Below are 20,165 nucleotides of genomic sequence, written 5' to 3' on the forward strand. Positions count from 1 at the left end.
GTAAAGACATGCATGTGGCAAATTTCTTGTCAAAAGAGCAGTAAATAAGAACAATAAAACGGAAATAATATTTTCATGTCCATCTGGCAACATTTTATTCTACTCATTCTAATTTTTGTATTTACAATTCTTTTCCTATGAAATTTACCACAAATATACAGTTCCCGATTATACACGTAGTATCGGTATTAAAAGTACCCTGCAAAATCATTATCAAATTATATTCTTACAAGAAGACAATTATAGATAAGCGACAATCATTTTGGACATGACTGTAAATGGCTTGCAATAAAGATAATAATACCGCTTCCAGTAATTTGATATCTTAAGCCAGGGAGAAAAATGGATAAAGTATGATATCTCAAGTTCTGTCCGTAAATTACAATAAAGAATGCATACACACATTCATATAGGACTAAGAAGCTAGGTAAACATAGTTTTTAGCGGTAGCCTACTAAAAATAGTTGTCTATTACAAAGTAGTCTGAGTTTAGAATTTTATTACACTTTTCCGTAATAAATGATTTCGCAGTCTTGGAGTCTTAAATTTATCATTGCAACATCAATTGATTCCCATTGTTTCTTGGGAAATGTGAGAAACTCCATACGTTCACCTGGATCTTCACATTATATCCAATAACAATTTGCCATTACTGGAGTGCAATTTAATGAAACCGTCTGGACTTTAACATTTAGGAGAAGCATCATTTGGGTTTAGGGATGGTACCGAGACCGAGACCGAGACAGACCTCTATAAATCGAGACGAGACCGAGACGAGACTTAGGTCAGTCTCGAAAGTCTCGGTCTCGTCTCGAATATTAGCAGATACTAAAATTGCCTTCACTCAAAATTTCTTTCGTTGCTGTGTTAGATAATATGAGAACGGTTGACTGATGTACAGTGACGTATTTAGGGGGTGGTTATTGGGCTCAAACCCCTCCCAAAAGAAATTTATGATCATTTTTTGCATTGCACGTACAACGCAAATGTTTCTTACTCGTTCTTCAAGCCGCCCCCGAAACAAAATCCACTGCTGATGCAAATAGAATTCTCTCTCTCTCTCTCTCTCTCTCTCTCTCTCTCTCTATATATATATATATATATATATATATATATATATATATATATATATATATATATATATATATATATATATAAATATATAAGGTCGCGGTGCCCCCCAGGGCCGCCCTGCATACGTTCCCGGGGCCCAACTTTAATTTTAAATGGAAGCAAGGGTGAGTGGTGCCTCGTTCGATAGATCTTTAAAAACTAAAAAGAGTTGTGGCGAAAGATCTCTCATATCGGGCACTGTATTCAAAATGGCCGCCAAGACATGTTGCCTCTATCAGATACAGTAAAACGTGCAGTGCACTAATATGAAAAGGGTTGAACATAAATGAACCGAACAAAAACTCAAATAGAAAATGTCATGTGGCACATCGATTGATATTGTCGCGGAGGCTTCCAGGGCCACCCTTCATGGGGGCCCAGGGCGCAAAATCAAAATGGTAAATGGAAACATGGGGTGAGTGATATCTCGTTCGATATACCTTTATAAACTAAAGAGTGCTGTTGCAAAAGATTGTTCAATGTTCATATGGGTCACCGTTTTCAAAATTACCACCAAGACATGGTACCTGCATCAGATAAAACGTCCAGTATCACTAATATGAAAACACCAGAACAAAAATTCGAATAGGAAATCACAGAGGGTATTTATCATTATATAACTCGGGAATGTTGCAACAGTCGAAAAGATGATTAGAGTGAAAGTGCCATAATGGAAAGGAAGAAATCTAACTTCTAGAAATTTATCCTAACCTCACTCCGTAAGTGAGTGAAGCGGGAAGGATCGGTGAAATTGCAAATGAGAGCCTTAGTTTTTGGAAATTGTATCTACGAAACAGAGTTATTTGAAATGTGTTTTTATAAGGGATAAATGTCTCTGTAATGGGATAAAATCAATGAAGAGCTAAGAATAGAAGTCAATGGAGAGCTTTTGTGAATGCGGCATTGAACCTCCGGGTTCCATAGGCCATACATTTAGTTAGTTAATGGGATAAAGTATGTGAAATTCTTGTTAAATGGTATCTTCCATTTTGATTGCAGGCAATGGTTTGATGCAAAAATGAATCAACTGAAATGCGAAACAAATTTGTCGAACAATGCAATTTTAAAACAATGTTTACAAACGTTGGTTTTGTTCAACAGTCGTCTGCATGATATTGGTTCGCTTCTTTTCTTTCTATCTCTTCTTGCATGTGATAGAATATGAGTTTCACTGATATGTCCACAGTTACATTCCGGATAACTTTCAACGGTAATTTCAGTTGTGATCCTTTGTAACGAAACGGTACATACTGATGCAGATTGTCCCCAAAATCTTGCACGCATTGCGTTAAATTATCAGGAGCGGGCAAAATGTTGTTAAACTTGAATTTCACCTTATTTTTATTCACCTTATTTCACTTTATTTTTATTCATTATAGTATCAGTCATTTGTACACTCAAATGTTTTAGACAAACCATATCTATTGCAAATAAAAGTGAGGTTCTCATTTGAGATTTTACCATTCATTCCCGCTTCACCTACTTACGGATAGAGATCGGAAAGATAATTTTCTATCATTTCCTCTTGCATCATGTCAATTGCACTTTAATAATATTTTTCTTCGTTGCATTATACTCCAGCCGTGAAATTATAAATACCCTCTGTGCTTTCCTATACGAGTTTTATTCTGTTCATTTATCTCCAACTATTTTCATATTAGGGGTCTATTGGTACTGGACGTTTTATCTGATACAGGCACCATGTCTTGGCGGCCATCTTGAATACGGTGACCGATATGAAAAATCTTTTGCCACAACGCTTTTTACTTTTTAAAGATCTATTGAACGAGGTATCACTCGCCCCATGTTTCCATTTAAAATTTAGTAGTTTGGCCCTGGGACCCCATGAAGGGCGGCCCCGAGAGGCGCCGCGACAACACCATTTGGTGTGCCCCATGGCATTTCCTATTTGAGTTTTTGTTCGGTTCATTTATGTTCAACCGTTTTCGAGATATCTCCGTGAAAAGATTAAAATGGGCCATCCTGTATATATATATCGGGTGTTGCAAAATAAGTGTTACAACTCTTGGGAGGTGACTCCTGCCACTGAGACAAGAAAAAAAGTTCTCTTCAACTTTCTGCTATCGGACATAGTTTCAGATCTACAAGGTGCCGAAAGCGTGGAAATATGACTTTCGGACGCCAATAGTTCGGAAACTATCCAACATACAGAGGGCGGGTAAAAAATTCACTGAAGAAGTCATACCTGCTCTATTGAATTTTGTATGTTTCACAATCCTACCGTGCACGCGCAAGGGATTTCCCAAAGGAACGTAGGGAGTCCCGGATAATCTGCCAAATGAAACTTGGTCTAAATGGATATGAATTGATAGGGTTTCTACCAGGTAACAATAATTCGTTTGTATTAAGTCGATATCTGGAACAAATACAAACTGGCGGACACCTTCATGCTCCTTGTGTGTGGTTGCATAATCGCCAGGTACAGATGCTGGCCAACAATGACGTTCTGAGTATTAAGAGTACCGAATTTGTACTCAGATGCTCTTGAAAGACATCTGGAGTGTCGGTAGAGCATAACAGATGAAGCAGGGTGATTCACATGTGTGGAAACACTTAACGAAAAATGCCCAGAAATGCACTTATACTCAGTAAACGTCAGTTCAAAGCGTCAGAAATGTAAGGATTATCGTCCAGAACATGAAAACCATTGCCAATTCACCAATAATATTCCTTCAAACCGATGCAATATGATGTGCACGGTTGCATGCCAATAAGGATGCAACAACTGAGGCCAAGATCAAATTGTGCAATTGGACTCACTAAGAAACTGGGTAAACTAAAGGAATGTCACTAGTGGGATCGCATGATCGATATTGAAATGTGGCCAATGTGTGTGTTGATATCAAAATGTAGCTAATGAACAAATGTCAACATGTCCCACTACTGATGGGACATCATCCCACGTGCGAAAAATAGGAAACTTACTAAGTAGTTACAAAGTAGTAAGATGCTTTCAGACCTACATTATTACACCACTAGAAAGAACATAGTCTATTCAAAAAGTATTGTTAACTCAATTTCGACCAAAAAGAGACTTAGCATAGTCTACCTCTGTACACTTTATATATATATATATATATATATATATATATATATATATATATATATATATATATATATATATATATATATATAACTTTTACTAGGTAAGGTAGGGTAAAAATGGATCCAAAATTTAATGAAAGTCGTAGAGCGAAAAAATATATATATATATTTGACTATTCAATCCATCATGTTGCAGCAAAACTAAAAAAAATAATACAAAAGAAAATTAGAAAGTTAAGAATCACTTGTTTTGGCGAGTGAGAAAAAATAGATACAGATAATTCGAATTACCTATATACTTATATAATATGTATGTTCAAGTTTCGCAAGTAATTTTCAATCATTATAAAATTTCAACGTAATGAACGCACGATTAGTTTTCTCGAATAAAGATTACATGCACTATTGAGAGCTCAGAAATATGATTAATCTATGCTACGGCACTGGATATGTGCTTACGTAATGCATTACAACATTATGAACTTGTATAAGAAACAGAATGTACTTAAAATAAGACGCAAACTATGCGAAACATCGGACTTTGAATCTAACTTGTTTTGTGATCCAACTCGAGACCTCACATAGCAAAGATGAGTGTAGTAGCTCGCACCAAAAGGTTCAGGATGTTCGTGTCATAAAGTGTCAATTAAGCACGGAGATGTGAAACGGTAATAAAGCATTTCATCAATTTGAAACAAAATACTATATTGTAGTAATAATTTACCCTATTTGTTAAGATAATGAACGTTATATTCTGTTTTTAAAATGACAGTCAATGCAGAATGTATTAAATAATAAATGAGAAATTGTAAAATATAAATTTCGGTACGATTTAATACACCTACATTCGTGCTGCTATGTGTTGCGTTATCCGTTAGGTGGTATTGGAACAATTCTGATTCAAAGGAAGGAAATGAACTACTGTATAGTACTGGAGTTAATTTAATAGAGTTTAATTGTATAGGCAGTTCTGAGGCTATATGAGAGAAAGTCTATTGCTCAAAGTGAAATATGGGTTAAGGGTTTTAGGATGATATACCCACTGATCATCGAACCTGGAATACACACATGGAAAGCATTAGCACTAGCAAATTAGCTATGAAGAGGTACACCATACCATAATTCTAAGTCAAAGTGAAAGGAAAAAATAAGCGGAAACGACAGACTATACGAGAATAATACTTTCACTATTTTAATTTCACACTATTTATTTCGAGACTTTCGAGACGAGACCGAGACCGAGATCGAGACAAGCATCTGTTGACCGAGACGAGACCGAGATTGAGACGGTGATTTTTTATTCGAGACGAGACCGAGACCGAGACCGTTACTTATCAACCGAGACGAGACCGAGACTGTACAAAGTCTCGTCTCGTCTCGTCTCGATACCATCACTATTTGGATTATCTGGAAATCTTGCTGATTAGGCGAACAACAATTGGAAAGTCCCTCGTGGCTATATGTTTAACATATTGGGTTCGATTCCCGGTAGGAGCACATATGATTCACTTTCCAAATTAAACTTTCGGTTGAAGTAACATATGAGGCACCTAGTATCAAAATCCACCACATCCATTTCCTTAGTTTCGAGTAATTTTGCAAAACGTGCAGTGAAGCTCCATATACACGAATACAAAGACCCATATTTAAACTAGTTTTTTGTTTTTTTAAGTATGAAATATTAAGCTCTTAAACAAAATTCTGTTTCCATAGAATTCCTTTAGATCAAACATATAACAAACGATATATAACTCAATTTCGGTAAAAAAAAAAATGGATTTGGCGGCTTTTGATCAAGGGCGCCTCATATTGCCCCGCTGAGGAAAAGGAACTTAAACTCCAACGAATGAAATGGAAAAAGAATTTGTTTCATTTGGTTCTTCATAAATGAGTAAAACAATAATTGATCATTTTTAATGTTGGCAGATGAGAATTACAACTGTAAGAACCTCTGTGAATTTTGACAGATGAGAGTATCAATAACTTTACCCCCTCTGGATATTTATAGGTGAATACATAACAATTACATCCTCTCTTTCTCTATAAATGGGGGACTATGAATAGATTTAGGGTATTTCGTCAAATAATCACATCGTCAAAATAAAGTTCGTCAAATAATCACATCGTCGAAATAAAGTTCGTCAAATAATCACATCGTCGAAATAAAGATCCACTGTCTCGAAAGAAATGGATGCATCGTCAAACGAGGAAATGGTCACTTCCTCAAAAACGTAAAACGGCCATACTGTCAAAAGAATCTATAACAAACTCAAATTGTTGCATCATCAACAGGAATGGTTACTTCGTCAACAGAATTATCGACCATTTCGTCATACGATCATTTTCTAAAAGGGTCACATTATATATATATATATATATATATATATATATATATATATATATATATATATATATATATATATATATATATATAACGGTAAATCCATTAAGAGATAATGCACTGTAAAGTAATGGACGTATCGTCAAAAGGAACACTTCGTCAATAGCGGGCACTTTGTCAAACGGTCACTCCATCGAAATATCACTTGGTCAAACGGCGACTTAATTAAAAAGACAATTTCTCAAATGTAACTGACTATGTGTCCGTTTCTTTTGAGTATATGACCGTTTGACACAGTGGCAATTTCCTTAAAGGATATAAACCTTTTTAGAAAGTCATTGCTAGATTGATGACTTTTTCACAAAGTGTATACTCTATCAAATATGTGGTTGATTTGGGTTTCGGCGGGAGTGATCGTTAACTGTTTTTGGTGATGTGTCGTTTCTATTGATAATAGATTCTTTGATGAAGTGTGTTATTATTTTTCTTTGTGGAATAGTATATGCCACGTATTACATAAATTACGCACGGTCTTTTTGTGGTTGAAAATTGAATAATACGAGGGTCGGCTGATAAGTTCTCGGCCCGAGCCCCTTCCGAATGTACTACCCTGATGTAATTGATGTCATGTGAACTGTTGATCTTTTATATGTTTAAGTACCAAATTTCAAGATTCTACCATGAACGATTTTTATTTTACAGGTAATTGAATGAACCATGGCGGAGTCAGATGTCAAATTCACCAAAGAGGAGTTGCGAGGTGCAATGAAGTTCTTCCTGCAACAGAAGTCGCCCAAGGAAATCCATGGTTGCATGCTAGACACATTGGGTGGATAGTGCCCTTCATACTCCACTGTGAAGAAATGGTGTACGAACTTCAAGCATGGTGAATTTTAAACAGAAGATGGTGACAGGTGTGGCAAGCCAGTGTCAGTGTCAGCTCCGGAAAAAGTGGACCAGATTCATGACCTGATTTTGAGCAACAGACGGATTTCGCTTCAGAAGATAGCTGACAAAGTGCACATATCCAAAGAACGTGTTGGGTCAATAATCCATGATCAGTTGGACATGCGCAAGCTTTCTGCGAAATGGATTCCGAAATGTTTGGACACGGATCAGAAACGCGAACGTGTGAGATCATTGCAGGTGATTTTACGGCATTTTGCAATCTCCAAGGACGATTTTTTGAATCGGCTTGTTACCGAGGACGAAACGTGGTTACATTACTTTGATCCGGAAAGCAAACAGCAGTCATGCGAGTGGCGCCACTCAGGATCTCCAAGGCCCAAAAAATTCAAAACACAAAAGTCCGCAGGGAAGGTGCTTGCCTCAATATTCTGGGATAAGGATGGTGTTTTGCTTTCATACTACCTTCCAAAGGGCCAAACCATAACTGCAGAGTATTACTGCAATCTGCTGGCTAAAGTAAAGAACGCCATTAAAGAAAACCGCCGGGGAAAGTTGACACGAGATGTCTTGTTCTTGCAGGACAATGTTCCCGTCCACAAGGCTGGGAGAACAATGGATTTTCTGAGGGACCTACGGTTTCAGTGCATTGACCACCCACCTTACTCGCCAGATCTTGCCCCTTCTGATTATTATCTGTTTTCAAAACTCAAAACAGGCCTGAAAGGACAGAAATTTCACAATGATGAAGAGCTGATAACAGCTGCGGAAAGCATATTTTTTGCAGACCTGAGAATTTTTTTTTTTTTTTTTTTTTTGAGGGGTTGGAGAAACTGCACCATCGAAGTGCCAAGTGTATTGACCTTCGAAGGGACTATGTTGAATAGCCTCACACTTTCATGCTTGCATCTCAAGTCCTTCTAGTTCGGGCCGAGAACTTACCAGCCCACCCTTGTAATATATAGGAAATCAAATTGTAATTAAACCTATTACTTATACTTCTTAACATAATTCCGTTAGTGTTATGTTAAATTTTTGAGTCAATATATGTAGAAACGAATTGTCAGAAACGCGCGTTGTCAACTTTCAATAATTTAGAAATATATTTTATTATCATAAATAACATAAGAAAACTGTAACCATAGCAAGAATAATATCCATTTGTATAGTCGTTACACATATGTACTTCCTTCCTGCACGTGGAACATCTTTACTGCTGAAGGTTGACGAAAATTAAAGGAAGCGGACGACGTTATAAGAGGATGTGCAAATATAAAATTTCACAAGGCCACCAAATACTTTTCTATATAAAGTACAAATAATTCCAATTATTGGACAGAACTTAGTTATCAAGTTAGCTAACTGTATCGGCATTTGTTTTCAAGCAATCATTTGAAAGAACATAAGAAGTAAGTATCATTATTTTCCTGAGGAGAGCTACTTACGTTATTCCTTTAGTGTTATTTGTGAATTTGCTTTAGGTCATTATACAATATGAAGAAAGACTGAATCTAAAATGACACCCGAATCATGAGCGCCCTAAAGGGAAAAGCAGTCAGAGTCTATTGAATTTCTGCAGATTCCAATTTTTTTTTAATTAGCACTAAATTAGCAAAAGAAAATAGCGTGTTTCGTATAGAAATAATATGGTGTTTTCTTTTCTTAAGGCTTGCAACTTGTATGACCAAAACAAAATTAAACATGAAGTATTTTCATTAGAGATGCAAAAAAGCCGGCTTTTTTGAATCGATGGTTTTTTTCACATAAAAAGCCGGCTTTTTTGAAAAAAAAACGAGAACTTTGGAAATTTTGGCTTTTTTCATTTTCATGATTTTTCTATCTAAATAGCTTTCTTATAGCATATTTTATAGTTAGATAAGAATTCCATGACCTAAATGCCATATTTCGCTCTAAAATTCACCATCAAGATGGATGGAGCACATGTTTTACGAATTAAAGCTAACATGAAGAATGTAGTATTTGAGGGCAATTTTAGAGGCTATTTAACTTTATTTTAACTTTTGAGTTATCGACATTTTTTCTTCTCGCGATCATTTCAGTTTGTCATATGTGTTTCATTTCTAAGAGCTTAGTACTCTAGCTTCTAGCGCAAAAGTTAAACTTACGTTTTTCTATATATCCGTCAAAGCGTACGTTTTTCAATATATCCGTCTAACCGTACTTCCACATTTCTGTTATACTGTAGCTGTGCAACGATTTAGCAATAATTTTCCGGATACAACCTTGAATACTAATTTATACAAATAATCAGTACCGAATTTAGAAACGTACTTTGAGACGGGTTTCTCTGATTGTTTTATTTTCTAAAATCTCCTAATTTTATTTGGGAGGAGCTTGAAGTTTATGAGTACAGGCATAACTAATACTGTATTTCGTTTCGTTTATATATTTAGCGATAATCTTCCGGATACAACCTTGAAGATCATTTTATACTGAGAATCAGTGGCGGATTTAGAAAAGTATTTTGGGAGGGTTTTTTTCTTACTAATGTTTAGTTTTTCTAAACATTCGTAATTTTCATTTGACGGCAGCTTAAAGTTTATGAGTAAAAGCATAACTAATAGATATTTCGTTTGTTTTAGACATTCCGTAATTTTGGGGAACAGGCTTCAGTCCGAAAGACCGCCCCCCCCCCTAACCCTCGCAAAACCGTCACTGCTGGTAATTAGTAATAATAACGATTTAAAAACAATAAGAAATGAAATCAGCCAACTCACAGTACACGCACTATTTCTACTTCATAGATGGAATGAAGAAAAGTTTTGTCAGAATGGTCGAATGCTGAGTTGAATTCCGGACTTCTCGATAGAAGCGCAGAAAGCTCCAGTCAATCATGTTTGTTGTGCAGTTGTATTTATCTTAACTTAAATATATTCCGTAGTCCTTTTTTTGTGTGTGTGTTGGTGGGGTGGGGAGAGGTCCATAATGATATGAAGGGTGTGAACCAAGAACATGGTAACTAACAAATTTTCAATTGCTGAGTTACGCAGCATCAGATAGGCAGCGACGCACACCGCTTCGTTTAATCCCTCATGTATAGACTTATGTGAAAAATCAGCTTTCCGACTTTCAAAATGGATTGTGCAGCAGAAAATTTCTAATTTCTTAAAATAGTAAAATTATGGGTTACCATGTTCTTATCTCACACCCTTCATGTTCAATCCCTCTTGTTAAAAATACAGAAAACTTGAGGACTGAATAAACCGTGATGGTGCTTATATAAAACCGTAGAATTTCAAGAATATACAAAACCAAAAGCTCTAGGTGTGCAGCCTTTAAGTGTATCATATAAATCTAAGTATTTTTCTTATGTTTTATTTTAATTTTATTTTGTTCCAAAAAGAGGGTATGGAATATTTTGAAGTAAAAATACTACATAGAATTTTGCTACTTATTTGAGTATTTTTTTAAAAGAAGTATTTACTTTTAGGGCTGGCTCGTTTACACCAGCTATTTTTCTTCTTTTTTTAAATAAACAACTGGTTTAAACCGAAAAAAAATAAAAGGTACGAAAAATGCGAATCGTGTGAACTTCATGGTGACGTTTCCATACATCAAACCATCTGCATTAGTTTTATTTCCTTTTCACCTTTTAATCAAGGTGTCCCATGTTCAATTCTCGGTCGAACCACAACCCTTCTTTCATGCGTAAACAAAGTAGCGGTTCGGATGTCACTTTAAGCGAAAGTCTTCTCCTTGATAACCTCGGTATTACGTAAGGATGTTAGGGCCGCGGTGGCTCAGTGGTAGAGCGTTCACCTCTGGTGCTTGGGGTCCCGGGTTCGATCCCAGCCCCCGCCAAGTGAACTTTGTGGTGGACAAACACCGTGTGCGTGGGTTTTCTCGGGGTTCTCCCGTTTCCTCCCACTTTCTTCATTTCACCATTTCATTCATCACTCATAATCACCGTCTCCTTTAACCTCACCGGCATAACCGTGGGACGTAAAACTCAAAGATTTCATTTCATTTCATTTTACGTAAGGATGTTAAGCCTGAACATACGAAACGAAACTAAATTGTATATTTCTGCATGCCTGAATTCCTGTTGTTTTATAAAGAAGGCAAGGTTGCTTAAATATACTGATATAAATTGACAAAATTTATCGATTGCCTACGTAGCTTCCAAAATTAGCTTGGATTGTACTTTCAATGATATGTACGCACTAAATTTGTAATTTAATACCTCAGTTTTAGCGCTACTGATTATGATACGTTGACCTTTAAATTTTACATGCAAACCAATAACAGGATTTTTTCCGTTATTATTTTACATTTAGAGTAATGACGGGATTTTCCCGATGGCTAGGGCAGGAGTTTCTCAATTTAAGAAATTTACTGACCGGACTTCTTTAAGCTTATGTGACCTCTTCCAGCATAACCCCGTTGTTGCATAACAACACCAAGGCGAAACAAACTTATTTCTGTCAATATGTAATATAAATACATAAAGCAAAATATCTAAACAAAAAAAAAACCTGGTTTAAACCAAAAAAGCCTAGTTTAAACTCCCCCCCAAAAACGGGTTTTTGGCATTTTCAAAAACAACCATGGCTCTTGCCAACCCTGCTTACTTTTGTATGTAGGAGGTTAAAAAAAATCTTATTACATATATTGGTTAATCCTTTGGAATTCATAATGTAAATATATTGAGAAGTAAAACTGTTTGAAATATCTTTTCGAAATTCATGGTTTATTTTCGAGGTTTTATATTATTATCGGCATCAACCACTAATTAAATGACTTTTTGTGTTGTAGAGAAGCGAAACAAAATCTGGTTTATCAATTTAAAGCAGAATTTTCAAAAAAGCCCAAAATTTCCCAAGCAAAAAAGTTTCCTCCTAAATTTCCCGAGTTTTTTTTTCCAAAAAAGCCGTTTTTTTTCGAGCCCTTGCATCTCTATTATAATTTTCATTAATGGTGAATAATAACTCTTGGCACATATATGCAGTGACGTCGTCAAACTGGTAGTTTTGAGGGGCTAGAATGTTGGAGGTAAAACTTGAAGGGTAAGGGGAAAAAACAAGGAAACCGTGTTCAAAATAAATAGGGTTGAATTACAAGAACGGCCGTTTAATAAAGGTAAAAGTTATTGTTCATTCGTTATTTTACGCAGTGAAATAGTACGAAGAGTCACCAACAGATAGGTCAAAGGACTCATTAAAGCACGCACATGGACATTCCTTGTTTTTTCCCCTTCCCCTTCACTTATAATAGCAGTAGTAGTGGTCCCGTTATGTCCAGCCGAGTCAGCAAAAATTTTCTCGATTCTGATTGGCTGAGAGAGGTCACGTGACGTTAGGCCCCGCCCACGCGGGAAATTCAAATTTTCAGGTCACGTGGTATGACGTCATGAGTCACCCTGTGGGGAAATCCCTCATTCTCTTTTATGACCGGGATTTTTGAAATTTGTTCCCTTTTACGGGTAAGATGAGTGTTTATGATTGGTTGACAAATGTCACATGATCTTAGACCCTGCGATATTTGAAATTCGTTCCCTTTTACGGGTAAGATGAATCCTTTTGGTACCCCAATGCTGATTGGTTGATAGAGGTCACGTGATCTTAAGCCCTGTGACTTTTGAAATTCGTTCCCTTTTTACGAGTAAGATGAGTGTTTTGGTACCTCGATTCTGATTGGCCGACAGAGGTCACATGATCTTAGACCCGCCACACACCCCATGAGTGAAATATAGAGCGATATGTCGGTGATCACCCTAGACCTGTATTTTAGAATTTTGTTCCCTTTTATGGTTATCCTTAAAGTTCCCATGGAGGGTTCAACCTCCTCCTTAAATAACCCTTTTTGGGTATCATGATATTGTACTGAAGTTTACATTAAATATTATCGTTCTCTTTGACAGATAAGATGATTCTTACCTTGATGGAGATCTTGTCCTTGAATTAGTAGCCTATGTCTCTGGAAGTAACAATGGTGAAAGAGGGGTGTCGCTTGTAGATTTCTTATAACACATTGTTGTGAGTTTAAGCGATTTATTGCTCAGTAAGCGCTTCATTAATGGAAACAGTGTTGCCAGATTTTTCTTACCTAAACTGCTCCGATTCTTTTCGAAACGGTTCCGCAGAGTACAAGAAATTTTAAACTAAAAAATTTTTCGAACTAAAAAAATTTCAAAACTAAAAAAATTTTAAACAAAAATTTTCAAACAAAAAATTTTCGAACTAAAAATTTTGAAACAAAAATTACAAAATATTTTCGAACTAAAAATTTAAATAATTTTTTTTAACAAAAAATTTTAAACTAAAAACTTTCGAACTAAACTTTCAGATCAAAAATTTTCGAACAAAAAATTTTCGAACCAAAAAAAATTTCAAAAAATTTCGAACCAATTTTTAAAAACAAGTTTCGAACTAAAGTTGTAAACCACATCTAAAAATTTTCAAATCCAATTTTTTTCGAACTAAATTAAAAATCAAATTTTGGACACTAAAAAAATTCTTTAATTATTTTTTCGAACAAAATCATGTAAACCAAATCTTGAATATATTTTCCACCTTAAATTTTCAAGATTACCATGATTTGAAAACAAGTGTTCAGGGTTTCAAGAAATAATAAAACATTTTTTTTTTCAACTTGTTGTATTTTAACGAAAAGTATGTGGTCTTCCTATACATGTTTATTAACATAATATATACAGGATCTAGTTTAATGAATATGTTGGACGTATCATCATCTTCGAATCTTGTAGCCGTATCCTGTAAAGAAAAAGAAGAAACGACGGATTACTTTATGAATTCTTTTTTCTGAAACAATAAAAACGAGTCAATATTGATAAGAGAGAAATAAAACTTACTCGTAAATGATGGATCTGTTTAGGTTCATCTTCCTCCTCGGGTACAGGATCACTGCATTTTTTTCACTGATGGATGTTTATGAACTCTTCTGGGTACTGCATTTTTCTTGGTGTTGCTGCTTTATGGTCAAGGTTCCCCCTTGGGTACGAGATTCTGCATTTCTTCCACTGATGGTGTTGTTGATGGTTTATGAACTCTTGTGGGTACTTCAGTTTCTTCTTGGTGTTGCTGCTTTGTGGTTAAGGAGGGAAAGAAGAAAAGGAAAAGAAGAAATGGCGGCCTTATTGGGTATTTACAGTTTTTTCTTCTTCATCTTCTTTTTCCAGTTCCATCTTCTGTTTTTTAACGTACCCGTACGGAACCGTATCATAGGAATTGAATTCTTTAAATCGACGTTTTGTGTACTGGATACTGTACATTTTTTCTTCTTTGCGTGTGACGATGGTATGGTCTTTGGTCCTGCATATCTTATGGGGGATAGTGATGGTGACTTGTCCACGGCATTGATTTGTAATCATTTCTTTTAGCGTGTTGAAATTTAATTGTTGTCCTGCATTGTAATTTAATGTAAATCCTCTAATTTTACATATGTAACTGGTGACGTTGGTATCCGGATTGTATATTTCTAGGCTGTAATTTTTTGGTCCTCCACTGACAAATGTCTTGATGTATGCTCGTGGTCCGTAAGATTCCATCTCGTCCGATAAGCATCCCAAGTACGTTGAAGGTTCAATGGTTGGCTCCCCGGGCTTCTCCGTAAATATTACAGAATCCGTGTCGAAATATAAAACACGTTCCTGCAACATTTCCAGGTACTTGTACAGTTCCAGACGTGCCTGACATGTTGTAAATGCACCTAACACGACATTGGTGTTTCGGTTTTGAACAGGCACATGTTCATTGTACTCCCAGAACGCATACAACATCGTATCATTGATGGGTACAATTTGATGGAGTTTAATGTCGGGGGAAGTGAGTTTTTCATAAAATTCTTCCGGCCGATCAATAATTGTGGTCTGGCTAAAGTTTGTACGCTGGCAAAGCTTTCCCCATAGAGAGTTCCCACAAAGCTTAGATAAACTTCTTCGTGCAGGATTATTTTCAATTTTGGACGGATCCAATGCAATACCTTCACGCTCCAGGACGGTTTGTATGAACTTTGATTTGTCTTCTTCGGTCACACAGGAACTAGGCCAGCCAGACGCTTCCATTTTTGATTTTAAAAATGTATTGATATATTCCGTGAACAAGCCACCTGTTTTCGTGATGGGATCATATTGTTCAATGTCATAATCCCAAATTTCAAAAATTTCCACTGGTTGATATCCTAATTCTACTGCTTTCTGGATTTCATATGATACCCATGTTCCAGTGAGGCATCGCTCCTGATCGTTGTGTGTACACGTTGCTGTAGGGTCTGGGTTCATTTCTTCGGCACACGCAGCACACAGTGGAAAGAGTAGTTTCTTGTTACATCGGTAAGGCAGGAGACCATGATAAAGATGTTGACTTGGTAATATCGTCATTTTGATCAGACCATTGACTTTATTTATTGGTGGTATATTTTCATCACCCTGTAGATAAATTCGTGGATGGCCTACAGGGTATTTAGCACACTTATTTATGTAAGGATAAAGCGAGACAATATCGAAATATTTTATTACTTCCCCCGCTTTTTCGTCGACTTGGTGGTACAATTTCACGCAATTGGTCCTTCCTCCAAAAAAACTATCTCTTGGATTTAATGGTCTGCGGTTCATGTACGGGTGATTCTTCAGATACGTCGCCATTGCAGGATTTTGTTTTAAGAACTGATTAAATTCGCACTCCCACATTTCATGTACAATGTACCCCAATTCACGCAGTCTTGCATTTTTTCTTTGCGTTCGTTCATAACGGAATTCCATGGTGTCTTCTGGATTGCTGTAGATGGGCTGATTACGGCCTGTAGTAAAACATACTTTACATCCGTGATAAAAGCAGCCGGCATGCTCGTAGACGTGCTCCTCTAACGTCTCAGGATCTTGGTAGTAGCCATCAACATGGAATCCCGCAATAAACACTTCTTTTTGTCGGGCCGCATGTAAGATTTGTTTTTCTTCGGTTTTTTCAATGTAGGCCAGCCATTGCATTGCAGCGATCGATTGGGTACTTCTCCATCGATAGCCATGTGCCGGTAGAATTCCTATGGTGTTGGGTTTAAGGAAATTCCGGCGGAATACTAAATTGGAAGCACTTGCAATCGTGATCGTCTCCAAGAAGGGATTCACTTTGGTTTCTGTTTCAAATGACGTCATAAACGAAACGCATGCTTGTCGCAGTACATTGACATCTTGAATACAATACTTGAGAATTTCTTTCTGGAAATCAAACGTGTCATTACGATGATCGTTGTACCACTGCATGAACTTGTTTCTGTCTTCGACGGCCATTTCATCTGCACCATAATACTTTGTTTCTGGAAGTGGTCCAATATACGATTGATTCTCCTTGGTGTTGAAGAAATGCGGGAAGTAGCCTTTGGTTGCGGGTAAATTGAACGCTTTTGACAATTTACTTAATGCCATAGGTAGGAAGTTCAACGAGTCAATGAACGTCAGATTATTCAACGTTAAACTCAGTATCTTGGTCCCATTTAATATAACGTCAGGTCTCCATTGGCATTGTTCTACCATGGTCTTTAGGATAAAATGCCCATCGTATCCCTTAGCGTTGTGCGCGAGGCAGAAAATCCTATTTATATTGGGACGACGTTCCCGCAAGTACTGGAGAAAATCATAAACTGGATCCTCTCCTTGGAAAATATGCTGGCGCTGACCACACGTACTGCAAGACTGGTGGATATTATTGTTTTCAACACATGCATAACATACTTGTTGTGCAACCAATAAATTTGGAACGTGTACATACGTATTATCGCCAATATTTTTGTCCTGCATAGATTCTATATCATAGAATATCAACAAGGCTTTCTTTGCGTGCATGAGTGAAGGAACACCAGGTTTCAAGCATTGTCGATCAGGAAGCATAAAACATTGATGCGATCCTGGAACAATCTTCTTACAAACATTGCAAAAGATCTCATTACAATCATGAAGTCGTTGTCCAGTATGCACAAAAGAATATACTCTGTAGCATTTAGTACATTGCTTCACCATTTTGCATACAGGTTCCCCACGATGATATACAATATTACGATGATTGTTAAAACATTCTTCGCCGTAAAATTGACGATTGCAGTCTTTGCATAATATCGGCGTTTGATTCTTGTCGCATAGTGGTCTCTGTAAACATTTGGAGCATGTTACAGGACAATTTTTCACATGTCTGTTACGTTCACTATACTTTTTATGGCACGCCTCACAGTAGAACTTGGTTGCAAAACAAGCAGTTAAAGATTGGATGATGTCAAAATGGCCAGCCAAACAAATCAAATTTATGGGAGTGCGATTTTCATCGTTGGGCCCCTCGTACATGATGTCACGGCCTGTGAAACTAGTATACACAGTAATTTTATATTCTTTGAGGTATGCCTGGAATTGTCGAATTTCATTTACACTGGCACCATGATCCAAATTGACTCCTGCATTTGAACATAACGCATCAACTTCATTGTCCACAATACATTTCGATTGATGTTGATACTGCTTATGTCGTTTCACATCTACATTCTTGTATTTTTTCAGGCCAATAGCAATAACAAGGGCGTACGCCAGGCACCTTGAGTCTTGATTTTGTACACGTACAATCCCTCGTTTGCAACGTAACAATTCTTCATTTTGAAGTATTCCTTGTGCTAAACGATCTCCATATCCGTATCCTCTTGGAATATCCACACGATGAAAATGCACGGTGAATGGCTCGTGCAGGAGAAATGCATTGTTACTTTGTAACACTCTTTCGAACGAGGCCCACATCGTTTCCAGTGTCAAGTTTCGTGCTTGGCGAAAACTCACCCAAAATGGTTTATTCGTGTTGTGTGGTGATATTACCGATAAACCAACCATCGCCTCATCGTCGGCATTGACTAACAAATGGTCCAGCATTGCTTGGAAACTGTTATGTACATACTGTATGATATCGGTTCCTACGGGCGGTGCGTTGAATTGAATTTCGAGCATTCTGCCCTCAATGTTAAATCGTCTATAATGACGAGTGATTTCATTGCGAACAGTAAAACCCGATTCGGCCATGGTTAAAAATGAAAACAAACAAACAGGTACGGTAAAACAAATATGTAATGGGAAAAAAGGAATTGAGCAGCGTGAATTTACTACAAAAGAAAAGAAGAAAGAAAAATCTTAATCACCTGATAAACAGGAAATCATAACATTCATGATAAATTCTTAACTAAGCAATTCATGTAAAGGTCCTGAGTTTGATTCCTGGCGGTGACGTTCAGAATCTCATTATGAAAGCACGTGTACTAGAAATCAAAGTTTTTTTTAAAAAAATAATTATGTTACTGAAATGTGTGTTTTATTGCTGTCAAACTCGAGACCATTACATCAGCATTTAACTGACCTACCATTCTATAGTGATAAAAAGAATGCATGAAATGAATGAATGTTTTAACAGTGCTGAGATGTGACAAAGTACGCGTAAGCATTTTTTTTTTCCACTCACAACGACCTTTAAATGATGCGTTTGCAAGTTGAAGAGATTCATCAAACATTAACGATACACATACGTAATTGTCGAAACAAAATCTGTATAGCGTATTTTTTTTTTTATTATTGTGACTAAGCGGTTAGCGTACATGCTTCGGACGTGGAAGGCCCTGGTTCAATCCTCGGTGGGTTTGCTTTTCCACGTCGGGGGCATGTCAAGCCTTTTCTGTAATTTAATATTCTCACGCGTTATCATACATTCTTTTCAAAACTAAGCTAAATGGTTGACGTGCACACCTCATAATACATAAACGTACATAAATCGTCTATAATGACGAGTGATTTCATTGCGAACAGTAAAACCCGATTCGGCCATGATTAAAAAATGAAAACAACAAACAGGTACGGTAAAACAAATATGTAATGGGAAAAAAGGAATTGAGCAGTGTGAATTTGAGTTGATTTTTTGATTTTTTAGTTTAGCGTCCCTTTCAGCAGCGAGGCTATATGAGACGTGGACCTACTGATTAACGTGGAATCCGAACCACATGAGCTCCCGCCGGGAATCGAACCCTGGTCTCCCACGCCAAAGGCACGTATGCTAACCGCTTAGCCCAGGAAATCATAACATTCATGATAAATTCTTAACTAAGTAATTCATGTAAAGGTCCTGAGTTTGATTCCTGGCGGTGACGTTCAGAATCTCATTATGAAAACACATGTACTAGAAATCAAAGTTTTTTAAAAATAATTATGTTACTGAAATGTGTATTTTATTGCTGTCAAACTCGAGACCATTGCATCAGCATGTAACTGACCTACCATTCTATAGTGATAAAAAGAATGCATGAAATGAATGAATGTTTCAACAGTACTGAGATGTGACAAAATACGCGTAAGCATTTTTTCTACTCACAACGACCTTTAAATGATGCGTTTGCAAGTTGAAGAGATTCATCAACCATTAACGTTACGCATACGTAATTGTCAAAACAAAATCTGTATAGCGTAAAACTTTTAACCACATATTCATACACTCGTGGCTAAGCGGTTAGCGTACATGCTTTTAACGTGAAAGGCTCTGGTTCAATCCTCGGTGGGGTTTGCTTTCCACGTCGGGGCGCTGTCAAGCCTTTTCTGAAATGTATTATTCTCATGCGTTATCATACATTCTTTTCAAAACTAAGCTAAATAGTTGACGTACACACCTCTGGCCTTGGTTCAATCCCGGGGCGGTTGCTCGAATATCACGTTAAACTGAAGGGGCCGCTAATGCTTTCAAAGGGTATCGAACCA

The sequence above is a fragment of the Thermobia domestica genome, chromosome 8 (assembly GCF_964235325.1).
Source record: "Thermobia domestica chromosome 8, izTheDome1.hap1.1, whole genome shotgun sequence".
In the NCBI taxonomy this organism is placed as follows: Eukaryota; Metazoa; Arthropoda; class Insecta; order Zygentoma; family Lepismatidae; genus Thermobia; species Thermobia domestica.